The 21,431-nt window shown below is 43.8% G+C and overlaps 1 long non-coding RNA gene across 1 annotated transcript; it reads right to left on the minus strand.

Annotated features, from left to right (window-relative positions):
* Positions 1–1,739: 1,739 nt before the first annotated feature.
* LOC141518914 (uncharacterized) lies at positions 1,740–6,280 on the minus strand. The gene is made up of 2 exons (XR_012477305.1): positions 6,091–6,280; positions 1,740–2,753 (listed from the first exon to the last, which is right to left on the minus strand). It is a non-coding gene; the product is annotated as an uncharacterized LOC141518914 (long non-coding RNA).
* Positions 6,281–21,431: the final 15,151 nt, after the last annotated feature.

Consider the following 21,431-nt stretch of genomic DNA (forward strand, 5'->3'; position numbering starts at 1 on the left):
TTTTTTAGATTTTTGCAAGGCAAATGGGGTTAAGTGGCTTGCCCAAGGCCACATAGCTAGGTAATTATTAAGTGTCTGAGACCATATTTGAACCCAGGTACTCCTGACTCCAGGGCCGGTGCTTTATCCACTAAGCCACCTAGCCGCCCCCAAAACTGTTATTCTTTAGAGAAATTTCAGTCAACTGCTGGTATTGGATGAGTGAAGGCAATGGGGGTTGCAAAATGAGTCTATTTGAATAAATGAAAATGATGAACACAGATGGTTTTTAAGTGAGAGTTAATGTTAAAGTGGAGGAGAGCTAGAGAATGCTACCCAGGACCGTGGAAGGATCAAGGATGGTGGTTGACCTGAGCAGGTTTCTAGGCAACCAAGGAAGAACAGATAAGAATGGATTGAAAGGATAAAAGATTGTCCCAGTTTTGTTTTATTTTGTTTCATTTTTCAAAAGAAGTAGAGTTACAGATTGTTAGCTCTATTATCTAAGATTACACAACTAGCTAGTGACAGAACTGAAGCAACCCAGATTACCTGACTACTCAGAGGTCTTTCCATCAGCCAACAAGGGACACAGTCGATAGAACTCTGGGCCTGGAATCAGGCAGACCTGAGTTCAAATCCAACCTTAGATTACCCTGGGCAAGTCCTTTAATCCAGTTTGCCTCAGTTTTTAACATCTGTTAAATGATAATAATAGAACCTACCTCCTAAGGCTGTTGTGAAAAATCTTGTGACTTAGATTTATAAAGAACGTTGAAAATCCTAAAGTATTTTATGTATATTTACATAAACAAGATAAGGACAGAAGTCTGCCAGTCCAAGTTCAGTATTAAATAGGGCGGTACTGCCTCTAGCCCCTTTAGCCAGAAAGTTGGGTCACAATTCCTAGGCTTGCTTGCTCCTCCTGCCTTGGAAGCTGGCCATTTGGTCTGGGCTTGGGCCCACATTGGGAGCATCCACCGAGTTGCCTAGAAAAATGTAATCTCCATGCTGGTTTTATTTGTTCTTAAAAGTACGTTACTGCTCACCTGACCCCTTAGGACTTTGCCCTCACTTCCAATTTGGATTCTATTTCCCTGAGTACAAGCAGTGTGAATTCCTTGAAGGCAGGAACTTTGTGTCTTATATCTTTGTACCTCGGTGTCTGGGACACATCAAGGGAATATAACTTATATTTGATAAAAGAAGAAATGAGTAGAATTGGCTACCAAATGCAAATAAGACTAAAGTCGACCCCTTTGTATAACCCAGTAGACCTAAAGAACAGGAACAATGCTACGTCCTCAGAGCCTGATCATGGACCATTCATTTATTCATTCATTCAACAATCACTTATTAAGTGCCTACCATTTCCAAGGACTTGGGATACTGAAGCAGTCTACCTTTTTTGAATGAATAAGCAGAAGCATCAAACTTGTTTTAATGTAGGACAAGATTGTAGATTTAGAATGTTTGTGCCTTGGCTGACCATTTTTCTCAAACTGTGTTGAACCACAGGCCAAATTTTGGTTTAAACAAGTAGCTTTCAGGCAGATAAGAAGACCTGAGTTCAAATTCTTCCATAGACACTCAGGAGCTGTGTGATGTTGGGCAAGTCCCTTCACCTTGATGGCCAGTTTCCTCATCTGTGAAATGAGGTGGAGGAGGAAATAGCAAATCACTCCAGTATCTTTGCCAAGAAAACCCCAAATAGGTTCACAAAGAGTTGGATACCACTGAACATAAAAGAGGTTTTGACATTTTAAAGTCATGAATGTTTATTTACTTTTTATCGATAGTTCTGAATTCAGTGCTGCCAATAGACGTTAGCATGGTATAAGATGTGGCCTATCCAATGGTTTCTTGCAGAATAAATGTGACTTTTATTCTTATAATGTTGGCTTGAGGCTATAAGAAATCAGAGTAGTAGGTAAAACTGGGTGTGTTGGAAAATATTAGTGAAATGTGAGATCCCTTTAGGGCAGGAATGGTATCCTGGATATGGTGGTAGCTCCCAGAGCAGTGATGGGGGGAAGTAGTTTCTTCTAGCCTGTGACATTTCCAAAGGTCTGACCATCCAGACAGATGACCTGCCTTAGTGCCCCAGAGTACCAAGAGCATCGATTCTCTGAGTAGTATAAACACAGGATCCCTGAAAGTCCGAACTGACGGGGTTTAATCATCAGCTAAACTACACATGAAACTGTTATTTCGCCATGAACTTGTAAATCATTAAACTCTGGTGAAGCCCAATCTTGGGGAAAGAAGTATGAGAAAGCATCCAGATTCCAAATTCCAACCAGTTTTTAAAAACCAAAGCTATAGACTCTTCATCCATGGCCTCGTTATTTCTATTACAGCTGTTTCCCTTTAGAACAACATCTTTTTTCTGGATCCCTCCAACAGCTGGGAAATATTTTGTAAACAAAACCCTTCTTCTTTTTCAAACATCCCAGTTATTTGCCACACACCTCCCACATCAAACCCTTCCTGTAAGGAAGCAAAACAACTGAGCACAAGTCACCAACGAAACAAGCTGGACTAATAACATTGACTATGGCTGACACCTACGATCTTCTGCCTCCCTCTCCCAAGGAGGAACGTGGGTTCCGTTTTCTTTTCTCTGGAACTAGGAGTCTTCCTTCTAGCTCATGCTGGTTGTTTTCATTTCATTTACTGACGTCATGATGTTTCATGCTTCCTCTGTGTCAGTTCATCCAAATTTTTCTCTGTTTTTCTGAATTCCTCATGTTTGTTAGCAGCTTAGTTGCATTCTAAGAATAGTCATAAAAACAGTAATTACATTCACACACAGCTATTTTGTTTAGTCATTCCCCAATCGATGGGGTTGGGGCAAGAGTCAGGACAATCTACTTGCCCAGAGGGGGACCTGGGGTTCCAGAAGGCCACTGGAGATAACAGGGACAAGAATCAGAGAGGGTGGGCGAGCAAAGAAGGGTTGTAGTCTGCAATGGTGGAGTGACTTGGCAGAGCCATTTAAGTACGGGCTACTGCTAAGAGGGTAGCTGGGATTTAGCTCAGCTCTGCTTCCTAACCTCAAACAAAGAATCCTGGAGCCTCGCCCAAGCCTTCAGAGACAGAGACAAGAGAGACAGAGAGACAGTCAGAGATGCCTCTGGACATCTGGGTAGTCCAGGACAATACCAAGCCAAACAGAGCCTAGGCTGACCTCGGACTAACTACCAAAAATCAAATTAGTCAGAGATCATCTGGTTACCCTAGTCTTTTTTTCTTTCCCCTAACTCTGGGCATGCTCTAAGGATGGAGCTACATTGACTAGGAGCCCTTACCCGTGTGTCCTATCTCCCAGGTGGGTGCCTCACACCTTGACCGGGCTTTCCTAGAAGACAATGTAATGTTCATGTGAGTTTAACAGTTCCAGGGAGCTCTCCTAAAAGAAGAAACTAAGAGAAAAAAGAACCTCCAAGAAGGTGGGACAAGGAGAAAATTCAAGGAGAAATAGAGGTCTCCTGGTAGGGAACAGAAAATGGGCTTTTGTTAGGAGACCAATTACTTGGTATCTCAGTGTTGCTGGAAGACAGATCTCAACATATAAGAAATGAAGGGTGTCCCTCCTGCCTGTCTTAGGGACAGCAATCTAGAGAACTTCATCTGTTTAAAGGGCCACCTTTTTCTCAGGTGTCTCTAATGGAATCCTTTGGATTCCTCCAGAGTTGATTACATTCTTTGGGGTTTGGGGGCCTCCCAGAAGGCGCTAAAATTCTTCCAAAGGCTACACCATAGGAGCATTCTTGTGGAGATTTTGTGAAATTATCTTTTCTCCCTTCAGGCCACTGACCCTGCCCCCTTCCCAAACTTTGGGTGGGTGGGACAGCCTGAAGAGAGCAAGGTGGGGGGACCAGGTAAAGAAACCAGGGGTATGGTACTGGAAGGAAGGGATAGTCATCCTCTTCCCTACCTTCCCCCATTGCTTCTGAATGAGAAAAGTCAAGAGGGCCCAAGTTGACATAAGAAATGAAAAAGGAGCAGATAGAGTCAGAAGGGGGGGGGGTGGCATGTGACTATGATTGAAGCTTGCAAAGGAAGTCAAAAGGAAAGTGACATTCTTCTTGCTTTGGAGGATCTAAACACCACCACCACTATCATCTTCATTAACATTGTTTGCAGAACCTGTTCAGGCCAAAAAATGGGAGGGTGGTAGTGGAATTTACCCTGAAGAAACCCAGAGATAAGGTCTAAGTTGGATTCCTTGGAAGACACAGATGAGATATCTTTCCCTGGAAGCTTTAGAGCTATGGAAGGGTGGGGTAAGGACTGGTATTAGATCTGCTTTAGAGGGTGGAATTGGGAGATGTCTTTGGGATTTTGAAAAAGAAAGAACCTGGCATTTTGAACAGAAAGTTGCTTTCTGAATCTGGAAGACCTGGGTTCAAGTCCCATCTCTGATGACCATAGAGGGTCTCTGAACCACTGTCCATGTCCTCTCTGCCCCAGGCATCTCTGAGACTTTGCAAGTTGGAGAAAGTGCCTCCCTGTGAGTTTCTTCACTTGGGAGGTTCCAATGCCAATGGAATCACAGACCAGTCTCTATGCAATTATAATGAAGGGGTTCCTTTAGGCATAATTTGAGGAATATACCAGGCGATCTTGGGGTTCAAAGTAAGCTTAGGTTAGTCATATAAGAAAATCTGATTATCTCAATGGCAGGTTCTACTCTGGGAATTGGGGCAGTAAGGCAGAGAATAATTGGTAGGGAAAACAGAGAAGACTGTCTTGGTGGGGAAGTAATTGGACTGAGTCAGGGAGAGGTCTGGGTAGGGCAATGATGGTCACCCCATTGAAGGGATGGTAACCCTCCCTCTCTGACCTCTTCTCTGTCTCCTTCACTAGGTTTTCCTCCAGATCATGCCCTCTAACCAAAAGGAACCCTCATGGCTCTGTTTTGGGTCATCTCTTCTCCTTGGTGATCTCATCAGCTCTCGTGGATTTAATTATCCTTTTGCTAAGAATTTTCAGCTAGGATTCACATAACTTGTCTCCTGCTCTCCTGACCTCCATCTGCCTATCAGACATCTCAGTCTGAATGTTCAATAGACATCTTAAACTCAACATGTTCAAAACAGAATTCATTAGCTGCCCCTCCATACACACATACACACACACACACACTCCCAGTCCTCAGGATTCACAACCCCAGAATCAGCCTGGACTCCTCACTATCCCTCACCCCCATTATTCAATCTGTTGCCAAGGCCTGTGATTTCACCTTGTCAACATTTCTCCCATGCACCCTCTTCCCTCCTTGGACCCCTGACCCCACTCTGGTACCAGCCCTCATCACCTCCTACCTAGACTATTTCAATAGCCTATGCACATGGTGTATGTGGGGGAGGTGAGCCAAGGTGGGAGGGGTCTGCTTGCCCTCCATCCTCCATTCACCCAATAAAGTAATTTTCCTCAAACCCAACTCTGACCATGTCACCCCCTACTCAATAAGCTCTGGGAACAAATTTGTTCTGTTTGGGATTCAAAACTCTTATACTTTAGTCCCCTTCCAACTTCCCGGTCTCCTCACACCTTACTTCCCCCACATACTCTCTGATTCAGGACCACGGGCCTCCTAGCTGTTCCAAGAACAAGACACCTCATCCGTGGGCTCCAGATGTTCTCTGCCTGCCCCCCAGGCCTGAAACACTCTCTTCTCATCCTCCTGTCTTCCATTATGTCCCAGCTTAAATTCTACCTCTAGAAGATTGGAATCTAAGTTCCAACGCCTCCCTTTTGTTGTCATCTCCTAATTACCCTTGCTTTCTATATGCTTATTAAAGAGTCTACGGGCAGGGTCTGTCTTCTGCTTCTTTTTCTTAGCCTGGCGGGCAGCCCTGGTGCAGATCTCAAGAAAGGTTTGTTGATTGTTCGAAGAGAAGAGTTTTGGCAGTGTAGGTAAATGAGGAAAGACAGTAATGGGGGAGGTGGGCAGAGAAGGAAAAGACGGTATTCACCACTTGGGACTAGGTTTCCTAAGCATTCTTAGGACCCAGTTGACAGATTTTAGAGGAGGATTCAATGGCTTGCCCCTGGTGATGGAGCTATCAAGGGTGTGAGCCAGAATTGGAATGAGGGTCTCACCTTCATCCTTCTATTCTGTCATTGTCTCCCTGGAGCTGACTCAGTTGATGGAAGCAAGGAGGAGCCCAGTGTCCAGGTTGGACACAAACAGGACAGGGAGCAAGGGTTGATGTGTCACTGATGATATCTGTGGTTGGGAAATGTGGGTCACAGATGACCTGCTAGTCATTTCTTCAATAGTAGGTGACACCCACTCCAGGTGATGTAGTAGAGATTTTCTTTGGACCTAAGGGCTATAGCTTGGCTATTTGGGGGGCGGGTCTTGACCCCTGGTAATGCCAGTGCTCTATTCCCTTTCAGGATAGGGGGCTTTTCTTTGTGGAGGTAGAGCCATGAAAAATATACACCAAAAAACCTTGAATTAGGCAAAGTCCTAGATTTGGTGGAGTCAGCTAGGCTTAAGTTCAAATTCACCTTAAATAATTGCTAACTTGTAACTCTGCTCTAGAGACTCAACTTCTCCCTGCCTCAGTTTCCTCATCTGTAAATGAGAAGACTAGACTTTGGAGGCTTCTAAGGTTTTCTCTGGCTCCAACTCTACGGTCCTTGAAAAGAGGAGCCAGGAGCCCTGGATTTCCACCCTGATGCCGCTATAGTTACAAGTCACCGCCCCATTGGGGACTTTATCAAGTTCCTTGGGTTGAAGGAGAGGGGAAGGTTGTATTAAATGAGCTCCAAAGCTGCCTCCAGCTCTGGCTCATTTTGCCCGGGTCTGAAGATGCCAGATGCTATCTGAACCAGTCTGGCCAGAACAGAAGCCTTCTGGGGTGAGAAAATAAAGTCAATGATCCGCCCCTCCCAGCCTTTCTTAATTCTGGGCTATGCTTTTTCCTTTAAGGGATCCTTTATCTACAAAAAAGATGATCCAGGAGAGAGAAGGGAGCCATGGTGAACCCAGGCCAAGAGCTTGGGATACAAAAGGAGGGAAGGAAAAGAATCCCTTGGCCTCAAATTGCTTCCAGAGGAAGTCTCATCCCACATAAAACTTTCTCCCATATCCTAGACCTGGATGTGCTTTCAGAAGTCACTGAGTCATAATAGGACAGCTGGGTAGCACAATGGATAGAGCACTGGCCCTGGAGTCAGGAGTACCTGGGTTCAAATCTGGCCTCAGACACTTAATAATTACCTAGCTGTGTGGCCTTGGGCAAGTCACTTAACCCCATTGCCTTGCAAAAATCTAAAAAAGAAAAAAAATGAAACCGTTTTTGTTCTCAAGAAAGCCAAAGGCTAGGAGGGTCAACATATAGACATGAGAGACACATACATATATGCATATATGTATGTATATGAAGACACATATTTGAAGTAAATCCTAGGTCATGGGATATTATAGGTCATTACAGAGAGTATTTATATAGGAAAAGTGCTTTATAAACTTGTAATCCTCCCATTTTAGAGGGAAGGAAATTGAGGCCATCTAATGCCGGCAGTCACACAGCTAGCGCTCATGGCTGGATTGGAATTTGGATCTGATGCTCTATAAATGTCCACGCCTCCGTCTCTTTATCTGTAAAATGAGGATAATACCCAGGACCATTTTATAGGGTTCTTGTGAGGATCAAACATTATCTTTAAAGCGGTTGCTAATCTTAAATATATCAATGCTTTCTATTATTACTATTTTCCAAAGATCTCATTGAATTTTACCGACATCTGCCAGACACAACGGGCAGAGGCCAGGCACTGTTAGTGAAGCAGGGAGGTGAATCCAAGCCTCCAGTAATCCCCAAGCATCTTCTAGGGGATCAAACGGGGGGGGGGGGGGGGCTGAGGTTTAGTCACCCAAGGCTAGGATACAAGATAGGTCTCTAGTTCCTTGATAAAACCAAGGCAGGGCGGGAAAATGGGGTGCTGCATCTCCTGGGGGAGGCCCCTTGTTAAAGTGACTGGGGATCCTAGCCCCTTGGCCTTTCCCAATCCTGGGGCTCTCTGGGCTTTCTGGGCTCCTTAACAAAGTGGGAGATGGCCTCTCCTTAGGGAGAGGTTTGGGCGTTGCCCCTAATTGACTGAGCAGCTGCTTAGAAAGAAAATGTAAATCGATGGTAAATCTGCAGTGTGGCTTCGTTGCCAAGGAAACAGAATCCGAGCTGTGGCTTGTGAGGCGGCTGCAGTGGCAGCAGCCCCCGCCTCACAATTGGAAGGCTGCCCATGGCAACCATTATGCAGGTGAGCTGATGTGTGAGAGGCTGCAAGGACCAAATAAATACCTGTGTCCTTGGATAGCTCAGAGTGTCTCTTCTTTGTTGTTTGCTTTGGGGGGAATTTTTTTTCTGCATGTGGGGTGGGGGCTGGGGGAAGGGGAGTGTTTTTTTTTTAAGAGTTGAAAAAAACCTAGTCTGAGCCCTTCATTTTACATATGGGGAGTCCCAAAGAAAAGGGGTGACATGCTGAGTCACACACCCAACTACTGACAGACGTTGGATTCAGAGGGGAGCTCAGTTTCCTCATCTGTAAAATGAGAAGTTTGGCTTAGCTGACCTCCCAGGTCCCATTTAGCTCTGAATCTAGGAGCCCAAGCAGTTAGTACACTGGTTAGACCCTCTTCAACCTCATTTCCTCAATCTCCCTTCTATAGAAGCTACACCCTAGAGTTTTTCAAAGCTCTCGAGTTGAGACAGAATTTGTCTCAGTCCAGGGCCCTCTGGGAAAAACATCCACCAGTGCCACAATATAGTCACCCAGTAATAAGATTTGTGCTCCTAGAGATGGTGCCTACTGGGCTTGCCCAGTAGTGATGGCGGCAGGAAGGAAAACATAGAAGGATTAGGATATTGTCAGTATTGAAGAGAAAGATCTCAAATTCCTTGATGGTTTCTCCATTCACCTCCCATCTCTAACAAGCTTCTTGTTTCAGCTTAAAAACTAAAGAGCTGAGTTCTTCCCAGCTTCCCTTCTATGATTCTGTGGGCTGAGGAATGGAAAGATGCTAAGGGCCCTCTCTCTGGAGAGCTCACATATGGTGAACAGTCTGGACCCTCCTGTTTCTGCCATTGCTTGAATGGAATTTTCATTCTATGAAATGACTTTCATTCAAAAGTTTTTGGTTGTCCCTCTGTCTGAAAGTTAGCCTCTAGATCCAAGATTCATTCTTTTATTTGTTTTAGAGAGGAATGGGTAGGGAAGGTGTTTGAAGTATTCAGTGACCAAGGCACCTGGTAGGGGACTTCAGGGACCATAAAGTCCAAGCCCCTCACTTTACAGATGAGACAGCTGAGATTCAAAGAAGCCACAGGGCTTGGATGATGTGAACCAGTTATCATTAGGCTCTGAGTATGTACACTACTCTATGATTTGAGGGGTGAATTAAAAGACAGAGCTAGAAGGGACCTCAGAAGAAATCCAGTCCAACTACCTCATCTACAGTGGAGGAAACTAAGTCTCCAAGAGGTCAAATAACCTAGCCAAGGTCACACAACTAGTAAGTAGCAGAAGTGAGAGTCAAGAACCAATGTTCTTGCTTTCTGTTATCAGTTTTTTAGAAATTGAGATTGTTCAATATTTCTTGGTAGTTTAATCATTGAACAAGTGTCTTTAGAGCAGTCAATGAAGTGAATGTGCCTGTGTGTGTGTGTGTGTGTGTGTGTGTGTGTGTGTGTGTGTGTGTGTGTTGGGGGATGGTAATAGACGACTTTTCACCTCATAAAACTCAGACATAGTCTAGTTGGGGAGACAAGGTTAGTTTAATTCACAAGAAAGCAATTAAAGACCAATTATAGGTTGAACTGTGTGGGACTGACTCTAAGCCATATGGGAGTTCAGAAAAGGAAAACAACCGTGTTTACCCAAATAAACCTAAAAAAAATGTTTTATTGAAATCTTTGGTTTTTTACAAATAAATTCTCAGTTTTGAATACACCTTTCCTCCTATCTGCCACTCTGCCATCGCATTTTTCTTTTACATAAAAAAATTAGCTAACTATAAACAGCAGATCCAATGGCACTGTCAGAAGGACGAGGCAAGGGCTTCTATTCTCATTGATCCCTAGCCAGGGCTGTGCTGGAGCCAGCTCTAACCAGCTCCATTGTTAACGGTTTCAGTGAACTTTCACACCTCCAGTTGGCAAAGGTTATACACTGGAATTCAACTGATCATTCTGTGCATTGTCTCTAGATATAAGAAAGTAATGGAGAAAATGTTCCTGATGAGGATTGAATTTAAAAGTGTGCCATATGGACATTTCCCCCCAGGGAGGCATTTATAGGTACACTCCTGCTCCTACCTCTCTACCAAAATGAGGGAGATATGTTTCATAATCTAGCCTCCTCAGGAAGTTTCTTTGGGACTCCTGGGATTCTTCTGCACTTGAAAGATTTAGAATTTCTGAAGTGTGGACAAAGAACCCTCCTCTCTTAAACTGAGTTCCCTAAAAGTTTCCAGGGTGGAAACACTCCTAAGGAAGCCTTAGAGTGGTTCTTTGACAATACCCACCAAGAGTAGTCCATCCTTGAGTCTATGACTGAGATCTCTCCATCTTGGAAGGACAGTTAACATTCCAGGGGCATCATGTCCAATACTAATAGTCCTTGGGAGATCTCAGAGGAGAACATCAGGGGAGAAAGCCCTTCCACAGGGTTGTTGACTTGATCCAGAAATCTTTTCATTTTGAGCAGGGCTATGGGGGCTTCCTCCCAGATCTTTGGCATCAACCCCAGGTGTAAGTAAAATGTCAAAGGATTAATGGTGGCAGGAAGATGAGGTCTGCTCAGAAGGTCCATGTGCTCCTCTACTTTTCAGAAGGGAGGCAATTCTACCACTTTTTATTCTGCCTGCATCTCATTGCCTATTGATCTGGGGCTGCAAAAGCACTGGACAGGTATAAATAAAAACATCTCTTCTCTAGAGCACATTAGGCTTTAGAAGCACTTCTCTTAGACCCATCCGATAGGGTAGGGAGTTGTGTTATTAGCCCCTCTAGAAGAGGGTAGGACATCAGAGATTGTTTAATCCAAACCCCCACCCCATTTCACATGAGGAAACCGAACCGGAGAGAAATGAAGCAACTTTTTAAAGGTCTCACAAGTAGTGAGCCTCAGAGGTGGGGTGAATTTGGATCTTGGTGCTCCGCCAGCACTGCCACTTAGCAGAGCGCCTAATATAGAGTAAATGAATAATAAGGGCCTGTTGCTTGCTATTGACTTATTGATCCTAGCTGTTGGACCCTCTGAAGGCCTGAAAGAAAAAATCTATTCCCCTTTCCATCTTTTGAATCAACTCTCATGCCACCCCAATCTCTTCCCCCAACACTGAAATCTCTTCTCCAGACTAAATACTCCTAATTCCTCCAGATCCTTTGTCCATATGACTCCCAGCTTATGAGTGGACCCTCCCCCCAAATGAAACGGCCAGATCATCACTGGCCTGTTCTTTAGCATCGGCCTTAGCCACTGGGAAACTTAATCAGGAAAATGGAAAATTGCATATGACTGTTTCACATCTGGACATGATATCCCAACCCTGCTCTGGTTGTCCACGAGAGCCTCCTGGGACCCCAACTCCCCTTCTCTGGACACTATCCTTCTGTTCACAAAATCCAAGGTCATGTTAGCTTTCTTGGCAGCCACGATACTCTTGACTCATACTAAGCTTGCTGCCAGCTAAACCCATCAATCTTTGACATATGCATTGCTTTTAAATGAAACCTCTTCCATCCTACATTTGGACAAAGCCCCCACTGTACCCGGCTACATCAGTGTGTTTCTATACAGCTCCCCTTTTGCTTCTTCATCTGGAATCATTTGTGATGGCCTCCTTCATTCCCCCATTGATTTGTGGGTCCTTGACCATGGGATCCAGTTGATGGCTTCTCAGTCTTTAGAATTCTCTCTTCATGAGGATGGGAGTCGATGCCAGATTGTTCACCTCTCCCTGTCCTTGACTGTCTGTACTCTAAGATGGCATGGTCCCTTTCTCTAGAGGTTCCCAACTCTTTCCATTTCAGCTTCATTGATCAGAATTCATTCTTGAGGAAAGGCTCTCCTCTTTGTTCACTGTCCTCTCCTGTGAGATTCTAAAACTGCATTTCAGAAAGAAGATCCCCTGGACCAGATAGACCTTTCATTACATATCCCCGTCCAAGGACCAAAGGAAGGAATTTTTTAAATTCCATTTCTAGGTCCAAAAAAGCAACTTCTTTCCTTAATGTAAATATCTAGCTCCTCCTCCTCCTCACGGAAGTTGGATCCATGACAGCTTTGCTTCCGTACTCAAACAGTCTCCTTCAGGGGTCAGAAGAACATAAGAATCCCATGTAGCTTTGAGGAGAGGGAAGACTCTCCACTGTGTACAGACCCCTACTTTTGGGGAGATTAAAAAATGCAACTTAAACTCAATCTTTTCCTTGATACACTAAGCAGGGGCTTATACTCCAGGGCAGATTTGGACAACCCAAAGTCCATTCCTGTAGCATTATTACATTTTATTTTTATACTCATTGGTAATATGGGATACATTATAGTCATAAATAACTGTTAAATTCCATTTGTGTCCCTTGACAAGTTTGTGATGGGCCATGTGCCCAGAAGAGCTAAAAGGTTGGATATCCATGCTCTGGCAAGTTCAGCAGAATAATGAGACATATTTCAGGGATTTCCATTCTATTCCATCCAAGAACCATTAAATAAGATCTCACCCTCCACCAGGCATTGTCCTGGGTTGCAGGGCATAGCCAGAGGGTTACACCACAGTCGCCTTAAAGTAGAAGGTGTGGGGAGGAAAGTATATCATGATATTAAAATAAGTACAAGGGAGAAGAATAGAAATGGTAAATTGGGAGGTGGGAATCTCTTCTTGGCAATGGAAATTTTGGAACCAGAAATACAGAGAAAAAGAGGGCAAAGGCTTGGAGGAGAGACAGGGGAGGGGAAATCTGGAAAAGGGGAAATTTAAGTAGAGAAGTAGGGTAGCAGGGGTGGTAATTGTATAATTTCTTGTTTAGCTGAAATCTCCCATATTTCTTTTTTTTAAATATATATATGTATATATATATTTAAATTTTTTATTTATTTAAGGCAATGGGGTTAAGTGACTTGCCCAAAGTCACACAGTGAGGTCACTCCTAAGTGACTGCACTCAGGTCCTCCCGACTCCCAGGCTGGTGCCCTATCCACTGCACCATCTAGCTGCCCCTTCCCATATTTCTTTAGTTCTGGGGAAGAGTTAGAGTACAGACACCCTAATGGATGCCATTGCCAAGCTCTTTACCTGCGCTCAGTGAAACAGGATTTTGAAGCATAAGAGAGTATAAGCTCCTTGAGGGCAGGATCTTTTTGGGTCTTTGAATTCCGTACCCTTAACAGGACTTGGCAAACAGTAAGTGCTTGAAAATGGTTGGTTAATAGATTGTGTGGTTAGATAGAGTTGAAAATGAGGAAGGCAGGATGGCCGAGGAGTTGGAGGCTTTTAGGTGTGACTGGAATAAGCCACATGTGGACAGGATACAATTATGAGTGCTGTATGGTAGGTCTGTATCACTATAGGGAATTCTACTGTTCCCACCTGTCTGATACCTGTCTTTTTATTTCAGGACTTTTGAGAGGCCCTCATTGATTACTAAATAAAATGTAAACTCTGCATTTAAGGTCCTCAATAATTGTTCTTTGAACTCTTATCATATCTTATACTGTTCACCAAGTCCCAAATGGGGCTCCTTCTCAATCCCTATTCTTTCCTTGCTCTTTTCCCTGGCCTCAATCCTGATGGCCCCTTCTCCCACGAGCCTCTCCTGACTTTTCATTGCCCTGCTCCTCCTCTTCCATGCCTCCTCTGCCCCCCCCCACCTTTGGATTTTTCCAATCTCTTGTCCTGGCCTTTTCCTCTGTGCCCATCCTTGAAGCAAAGCCATTTGTGAACATGTTTCTTTTCCCCATTGGATCAAATGGGATCCACCCCTGTATTCTGACATCAGGTTGTGCTTAGCAAAAATTCTGTCAATGCCCATTGGAACTGATTAAATCAAACTGAGAGTTATTATCTATTGTTGTCTGAGTCGCCATGACCCCATCTGGGGTTTTCTTGGCAGAAATACTGGAGTGGTTTGCCATTTCCTTCTTCAGTTCAATTTCCAGGTGAGGAAACTGAGGCAAATAAAGTGATGTGACTTGCACATAGCTAGTGTCTGAGGCTGGATTTGAACTGATGAAGATGAGTTTTCCTGACTTCAGCCTGGTACTCTATCCTCTGTGCCACCCAAATATCTGCCTTCAAACAGGACTGAATCTGCCACTTAATCAGCATTAATTTAGTCAATACTTATTGGAATGCCTTATTTAATACAAACTTCTTTGGGTGATGAGAATTAAGACTATCAGATTATCTGATTTGGGGTCTAACCCTAACATGGTATCCCATATTGGACTTGGAGTTCATTTCCCAAGACCAGTCAGCATTCTCCCACTATCTTTTCACCAAGCTCCAGCTCTCTCCTGAATTGAAGGTCTTCCCCCTGTGACCTGGCTGATGGATGAGCATCCCACCTTATCCTTCCCTCTTCTTCATGTTCTGTCCAGCTCCATGCCATTGTTGCCCCCTCCTTGCCCCAATCCCCTAACACAAATACTCCTGGGTTCTGCCTCTTAGAACAATTACCAAATCAACACTTTTCCTCTTAGTAAGGTCACCTCCAACCCTGACCCTGTGACTCTAATCAATCACTATTCTTTCTGACTTCCTTCTCCAAGATCCTTCTCCTTAGTCACCATGCCCTTTAGATGTGTTAGACCATAAGCTTCTTGAGGATAAAGACTGTCTTCTTTGTTAATATTTGTATCTCCAGCCCTTAACAGAGCATCTGGCACACAGTAAAGACCTTAATAAATGCTTTTTTATTCATTTATTGCATGCCTACTGTTTGTTCTGTGCTATAGGGGCTACAAGATTGTTTTTGTCTGCCAGAAAATTTAGGGCAGGGTTTCTTGGCCTTTTTGTATCCTGGACCCCATGTAATCTAATGCAGCCCATGCCAGCTCATCATCATCTTCCGTATCCATCCCCTCCTTCCCATTCACTTCTCTGTCCCCTGAATGGGCTCCTTGCTTTTAGTCTAGCCCTTCTCCAATCAGTGATCCACAGAAGGGAATAGTCCTAAAACACAGGTCAGGACATGTCAATCCCCATTTATAACTTCCCTTTCTAGGTCAATTTTATAGTTCCCCCCACTCCCTACACTGTGTTCTAGGTAAGCTTGCCAACTTTGGCTCTACATGATATTCCATCTCCTTTGCTCTCTTGTCTGAATATCTGGTCTCCAAGAGGTGCTTCCGCCACATTGTGAGCAATGTTTGTGCATCAGCTGCCCCCTAGACCAAGGAAGCTCCTTTGCCTTGAGTCTGCTTCACATCTTCACTCAAGCCTCACCTTCTACAAGCACCCTTTCCAGACTTCCTCCAGGTGTTCAGGTTTCCCCTTCCACATCTCACCTCAGCGACCTAATAACTGTGGCAAATCATATGGGGGGGGGCCTTAGTTTCCCTTTCTATAAAAGGAGTTTTGGTCAGGATATACATCTCCCAGTATTTGTCCCTCCCTTGTCTTAGCATTCATTCTCTGGGTTCAAGGTCATGAATCCACATGACTTGAGCGTCCTTGGACATCCTGCCAGTGGAACTTGACCGAGGAAAGAGCATTGGGTCTGGTTGGCTGTCTGTGGCCTTAGTTCTGTTTGCCAGATCACAGAATTAACCAGATAGCTGCCATCACCTTTGGGGCACCCCATCAGTGCTAACCCAGATTTTCTCAACCTCAGGTCAGATACTGGCCAGTGGAAACTAGTCTCCTGACTTCCCTTATCTCCTGGCCTTGTCCTCAGTAGTAAATCAGTGTGTCAACAGGGGAAGTTTCTGGATCCTTCATTTCACTTTGCTCATAAACAATATGGTGTAAATGTTTCTTGGATATCAGATATATACAGACAAGAGAGCAGAGTGAATAACATTTGTACTTTCTGTTGTTGGGAAAGGAACAAAGAGTTTACCTTTAACTGAATCCCTTGTGTTTCTTTTTTGGGGGAGGGAATCAGGAAGAAGTTAACATTAAGGGGGGTATAAAATGTCTATTTGTGGGGGAAAATAACTTTGGCTCTTACTTGTCCTCTGTTACACATTGGGAAACTGAGTCCTTGCCCAAGGTCAGAGAAGAAGTGTATGAGTCAAGTTTGAAATCCAGGTCCCCTACCTCCAAAGCCAGTGCTTTACCCCCACTTCATATCCTATGCAGAGCTTGGGGGGTGTGCATGGGGGGGGGAATCTTTGATATATGATCATTGATTTTTTTTTAAACTTCATTAGGGATAGTTAGGTGTTGCAGTGGCTAAAGCACCAGCCCTTGAATCAGGAGGACCTGAGTTCAAATGTGGCCTCAGACACTTCATAATTACCTAGCTGTGTGGCCTTGGGTAAGTCACTTAACCCCATTGCCTTGCAAAAACAAAACAAAACAAAAAACTTCAATAAAAACTTTAATAAGCGCTTCTTCCAGGGACTCTGGTTAGAGTCGCTATACCTGCCAGAGAAAATGGATTGCTGTAGTGGAGGTTGTCCATCAACCATCAGAGGTAACATTTCTCAAAGCTACCCCATGAAGTAGATAAATTTGCAGAGGATAAAAGTTAAGTCCCTGCTTGCAAATGGAAGAGATGGAATACAAACTATGTGATCACAAAAAAAATATGTAAGATAAATTAGAGGTGACTTCAGGAGGGAAGACCCTCACATGGAGGAGGCTTCTTGGAGAAGCAAGAATTTTAGCTAACACATGAAAGGAGCCCAGGAAACCAGGAGCTATAGGCAGGAGGACAAGTCAACAAATGTATTTGGAGCAAGAGGATGAAGGATCTTGTTCAAAGATGAGCAAGGTGGCCATTGCTAATAAGTAAGGTAGCCAGTCCACTTTGTTGAAGTCTATGAGATTGGGATTTAGGATTGAAGGAATAGAGAAAGTTAATGAAAAATGAGGTTTTTATAAAATGGGGTTAGGTTAATAAATAAAAGAATTTCTATATTTGTAGAGATTTATGAACTAATATCAGAATATTCCCCTTGATTGCTTTGGCTCCAAGTTAGAGAGAATTAATTACTCACCAACTATATACATTTATTAAGTTCTTAACCAGACCCTATCCTAAGTGATTAACAGACCAAATAGCAGACTGAGGAATGGGGGTGGAAGTGAGTGGTTAATATGTTTATCCCATGGAACACCTATAATTCCATCCCTTAGGCCAATTGCGATACTCTCACATCCCATAAGATTGCTTCATAGGGTGTAACTAGAAACCCTGGGGAACACAGGCATAGTTGAATTAATAAAAGCTTTAATCTATTTCTTAGTCTCTGGTTCTTTCAAAGCCACCCCCCCCATAAAATACTGTTTGCAGCAGTCCCAAGTGACCTAAATGTTCCAAACACAATCTAGATGATTATAGATGGACCTAAACAGTGAGAACTCCATCAGTGATGAGCACCAAACCCACAAACCTGTCCAAGCATGGCCCCAAAGAAAGCCAGAACTAAAGGTCTCTTCCTGGACTCTGAAACTTGACTAGATACCAATCAAAAGATTTACAGTTGTGGGAGAGGAAGAATCTCATCTTTCCAAGAGAATGTTATAGGATCTAGGACTCTAGGAATTTCCTCCCTACAAGAAGCTCCTTTTGATAGCAAATATGGCAGACATATTTTTCCCTTAAGAAACTGTCCCAATTGAAGTTGATTTTTTTTAAATTTGGGGATCAAGTGACTTGCCCAGGGTTGCACAACTAGTAGGTGTCTGACACTGGATTTAAATTCAGGTTCTCCTGCCAGTTGGAGGTTCAAGATGCCCTGGTGAAGACTTTCCCTTTCTTGCAGGAGACAGCTAGGGAAGAACTTGGAAATGCATGGAGATACATACAGATAAGTTTTGTGTCTTTTCTTGACCCTGAAGCCAGGTTCTACGCATTACTGTGCAGGGTGATCAGTAATTGCATCATTGCTACTTTCAAGGACTCTTTTCTTGAGTACCAACCTGCCTGGGACATGGGAACAAATGGAACGAACCAGCAGATGATTTCTTCCTTCTGTGATTTCTGAGCTAAGATGAGAAAAATCTCAAGTCTTGCAATCTGCACCTTCTTATTTAGCCCAGTCACACATGCAAGGACAGGTACACCCTTAATCTCCCACTCTAACCCCCTCACCAAGAGTTCTTCTCCAGAGCTCAGTAATACCATATCCTTTCAGTCCTTCTCTTGCATCACCCCTCCAAACCAATTCTTCATCCTTCCCACAATCTCTAGCCCCTCTAACATCCCTGCCCTTAGCACTTTTCCTGGCCATCCCTGTTGCCCTGACTTCCCTTCAAAATCATGACCTCTTAGCCATTTCAACAAGATCCCTAACCCTTGAATCCCTTGAATCCCAAGCAAAGAAGGCTGATGTTACTGCTCAATCCTTTCCAAATTCCAATTCAGATATTGCTTCCATCATCAGCCTTCTTTGCTTGTACTCTCACCTGCTGCTGAGAAAAGTCACCTGGAAAAAGCCACACACCCAATCAACACCGTCACATGATCTCCAATGGATATACCAAACCTTCTCTCCTCACCTTTGCCACCTATTCCCTCTCAATGGTGGTCCTGGCCTTATATTTCATTGAAGAAAATAGAAATCATATTTCCCAGTTCCAGCATTATCCCTGACCCCCTTATTCTCTTTCTTTGTTCCAGTAGATAAAGCAGCTTTTCTTCCTGCCAGTGCCAACCCTCTCTAATTGTTTGTTTGCTTTCTTTCAATCTCTTGCCATCACTCCTTGCCCTCCTCCCTACTTTTTGACCTTTCCCTATCGACTGGCTCCTTCTCTGCTGGCAACAAATATGTGTAGTTTTTCCCTCTTCTTAAAAAAATCTTTACTTGACTCTACCATCCCCTCTCCTCCCATCACAGCCAAGATTTATGGTCATTGCCATCACTTTCTTACTTCCCATTTTCTTTTCAACCTTTTGTAGTCTGCCTTCTGCCATAATACTAAACTGAAACTTCTTTCTTTGAGGTCACCAAAGATTGTTAAATCCAATGGATTTTTTTCAGTCCTCATCCAACCTTCTTGAGTTCTACTCTTGGATACTGTTGACCAGACCTTCTTTCTGGATAAGACCCTCTTTCTGGATAGTCACAGGATTACAAACTTTGAGACCTTGGTGGCCATCTAGGCTAACCCATATCTAAAAGCAATCTTCACCATTTCTCATGCAACAAGCAGTCATTCAGTAGTTACCTGAAGACCTCTAGGAGGGAGTCTTCAGGAGGGGACCCACCTCCCTATGTAGCCCACTCTGTGACTGTGATAATCTCTCTTTGCTGGGTTTCCATGATACTATTCTCTCTTGTTGTCTTCCCATGCCTGTTTTATTCTCCTTCTATTACTCATTCATGTCCTACCCCCTCTTGCATGGATAGACCTGAGGTTTTGTCCTGCCCTGTCCCTCATTACCTTATCCCACATCTAATGGATTGCTAAATTTGGGTGATTCGGTATCTCCCACACCTCCTTCCAAAGGTCTTTTCTGATTCTTCCAATTATTAGTGAGCCGTACCAAATTGCTATATATTTATCTTTCAGATGTCCAAGATTTACTTAAATATGAACATTTCTCTCCCATGTCAGTTTCTCAAGATCAAGGCCATTCTCACCTTGGTATCTGGAAACTAAGGTTGAAAGGGGTGAGGAGAAGAGCCTGATATCCAACAGGTGTTTAAGTCATGTTCTTGTGGATTTGTGGTTGACTATTCATTTCAATGTTGAAAAGTACAAAACTAACTAAATATAGTGAGTATATATATATATATATATATATATAGTCTGCTATTGTACCTTTTTAAATGGCTCTCTAACAAGAAGAGTAAAGACAGGGAGGGGCAGGGAGAAAATTGTAGAACTCCAAATCTTACAAATGAATGTTGAAAACTATTTTTACATGTAATTAGAAATAATATCATTTTTTTTTTAGAAGAAAGGAAAGACATCCTTTAGGCCAGTCATGACACTCTTTGTTTGAACACAATGGGGCCAGGGGAGTGGGGTTTGGAAAGACTCTGGATTGCTTACCATGGACTCTTTTGCCCCCAACTACTCAAAGGCCTTTTCTTAAGTCTCCCCCCAGATCTCCCTGCTGGAAGCTGAAAGCCTCCCAAGCCTTTGTATAGGTTAGAAAGAGGGCACTGGAGCTTGAGAAGAAACCTTCTAAGACCCAGGGAAGAAAGGTCTCATCTCTGTCCCAGAGGTCCTGACAGGTGGGGGGGGGGTAGGAAGGGGAAAATTGGAGACCAACGCAGACAAGGCATTAGGGAGGCTCACAGAAAGTGAATTCCTTATGTTGAAATCCTGGCAGGCAACACCAGAGGACGGTGGTTGGAAGGGGCCCCACTGCCTCTCATTCCGTCTTACTTCCTTGAGGTTTGGAAAGATTTTCCATGGAGTCAATTGTTCAAATGCTTACGCAAACCAAAGTATTACTTGGGATACAGTAGGGGTGACCAGGCTGTGGACCCTAGACCAAAGCCCCAATATAGAATGAGTCCCTTAATTAAAGAGTGAGCCCCCATTTCTAGAAGGTTCATTGACAGCTAGGTAAGTGGGAGAATGGAATACTCAAGATAGGGCCCCCGAGGAGCGATGAGGTGAGATGATAGGAGACATAGTCCCTTAAGGAAAAGGGAAGATTTCTCCTAAAATCTAGGTTCCAACCATATCCTAATGACTCCAGGTTCCTGTTGATCAAACTAGCAAACCTTATAGTACTTAGAAACTGATCAGCCTGAAACTAGAGATTTCTACAAGTATAAACCTCCCCCCCCTTGGCTGAACCAGTTCCCATCAATCCTGACCTTGACCCTCACTCTCACTGTGGCTGCCATAATTCTGAGGAAGCCCCCCCCCCCTTCTCCTCCAAGAAAGACTGGTTAGATCCAGTGTTCTCTTTTATCTCACACAGGAGTGGGTGCCCCTGAAGAGGAAGTAGCTGAATAAAAGTTGAATTCACACTTCTTCCAAACAGTTCCTTTGTCCCTTGGTGTGCTATTGGCACCAGACACAGTGGTCTCCTCTCCTGTTGCCCAGCAGGGAATTGGCCAGGGGGCTGCATTTCATGCAAAGGGCTTTGTTCCTTTCCATCTTGGCTGAGTTCAAAAATGAAGCAAGACTATCTTACCTGGGGTTAGGGAAAGCAATCTTGGCCTTCCTTGGCCATTGAGAAATGTTCCAGGATTTCCATTCTGAAGCAATCCTAGCCAAAGATTTCCCCATCTCCTTTCTGATCTCACCAACTGACTGGAGGAGGGTGTCCTAGAAATGGGCTTCTCCCTATTTC

This window comes from Macrotis lagotis, chromosome 3 (genome assembly GCF_037893015.1).
Source record: "Macrotis lagotis isolate mMagLag1 chromosome 3, bilby.v1.9.chrom.fasta, whole genome shotgun sequence".
Taxonomy (NCBI): Eukaryota; Metazoa; Chordata; class Mammalia; order Peramelemorphia; family Peramelidae; genus Macrotis; species Macrotis lagotis.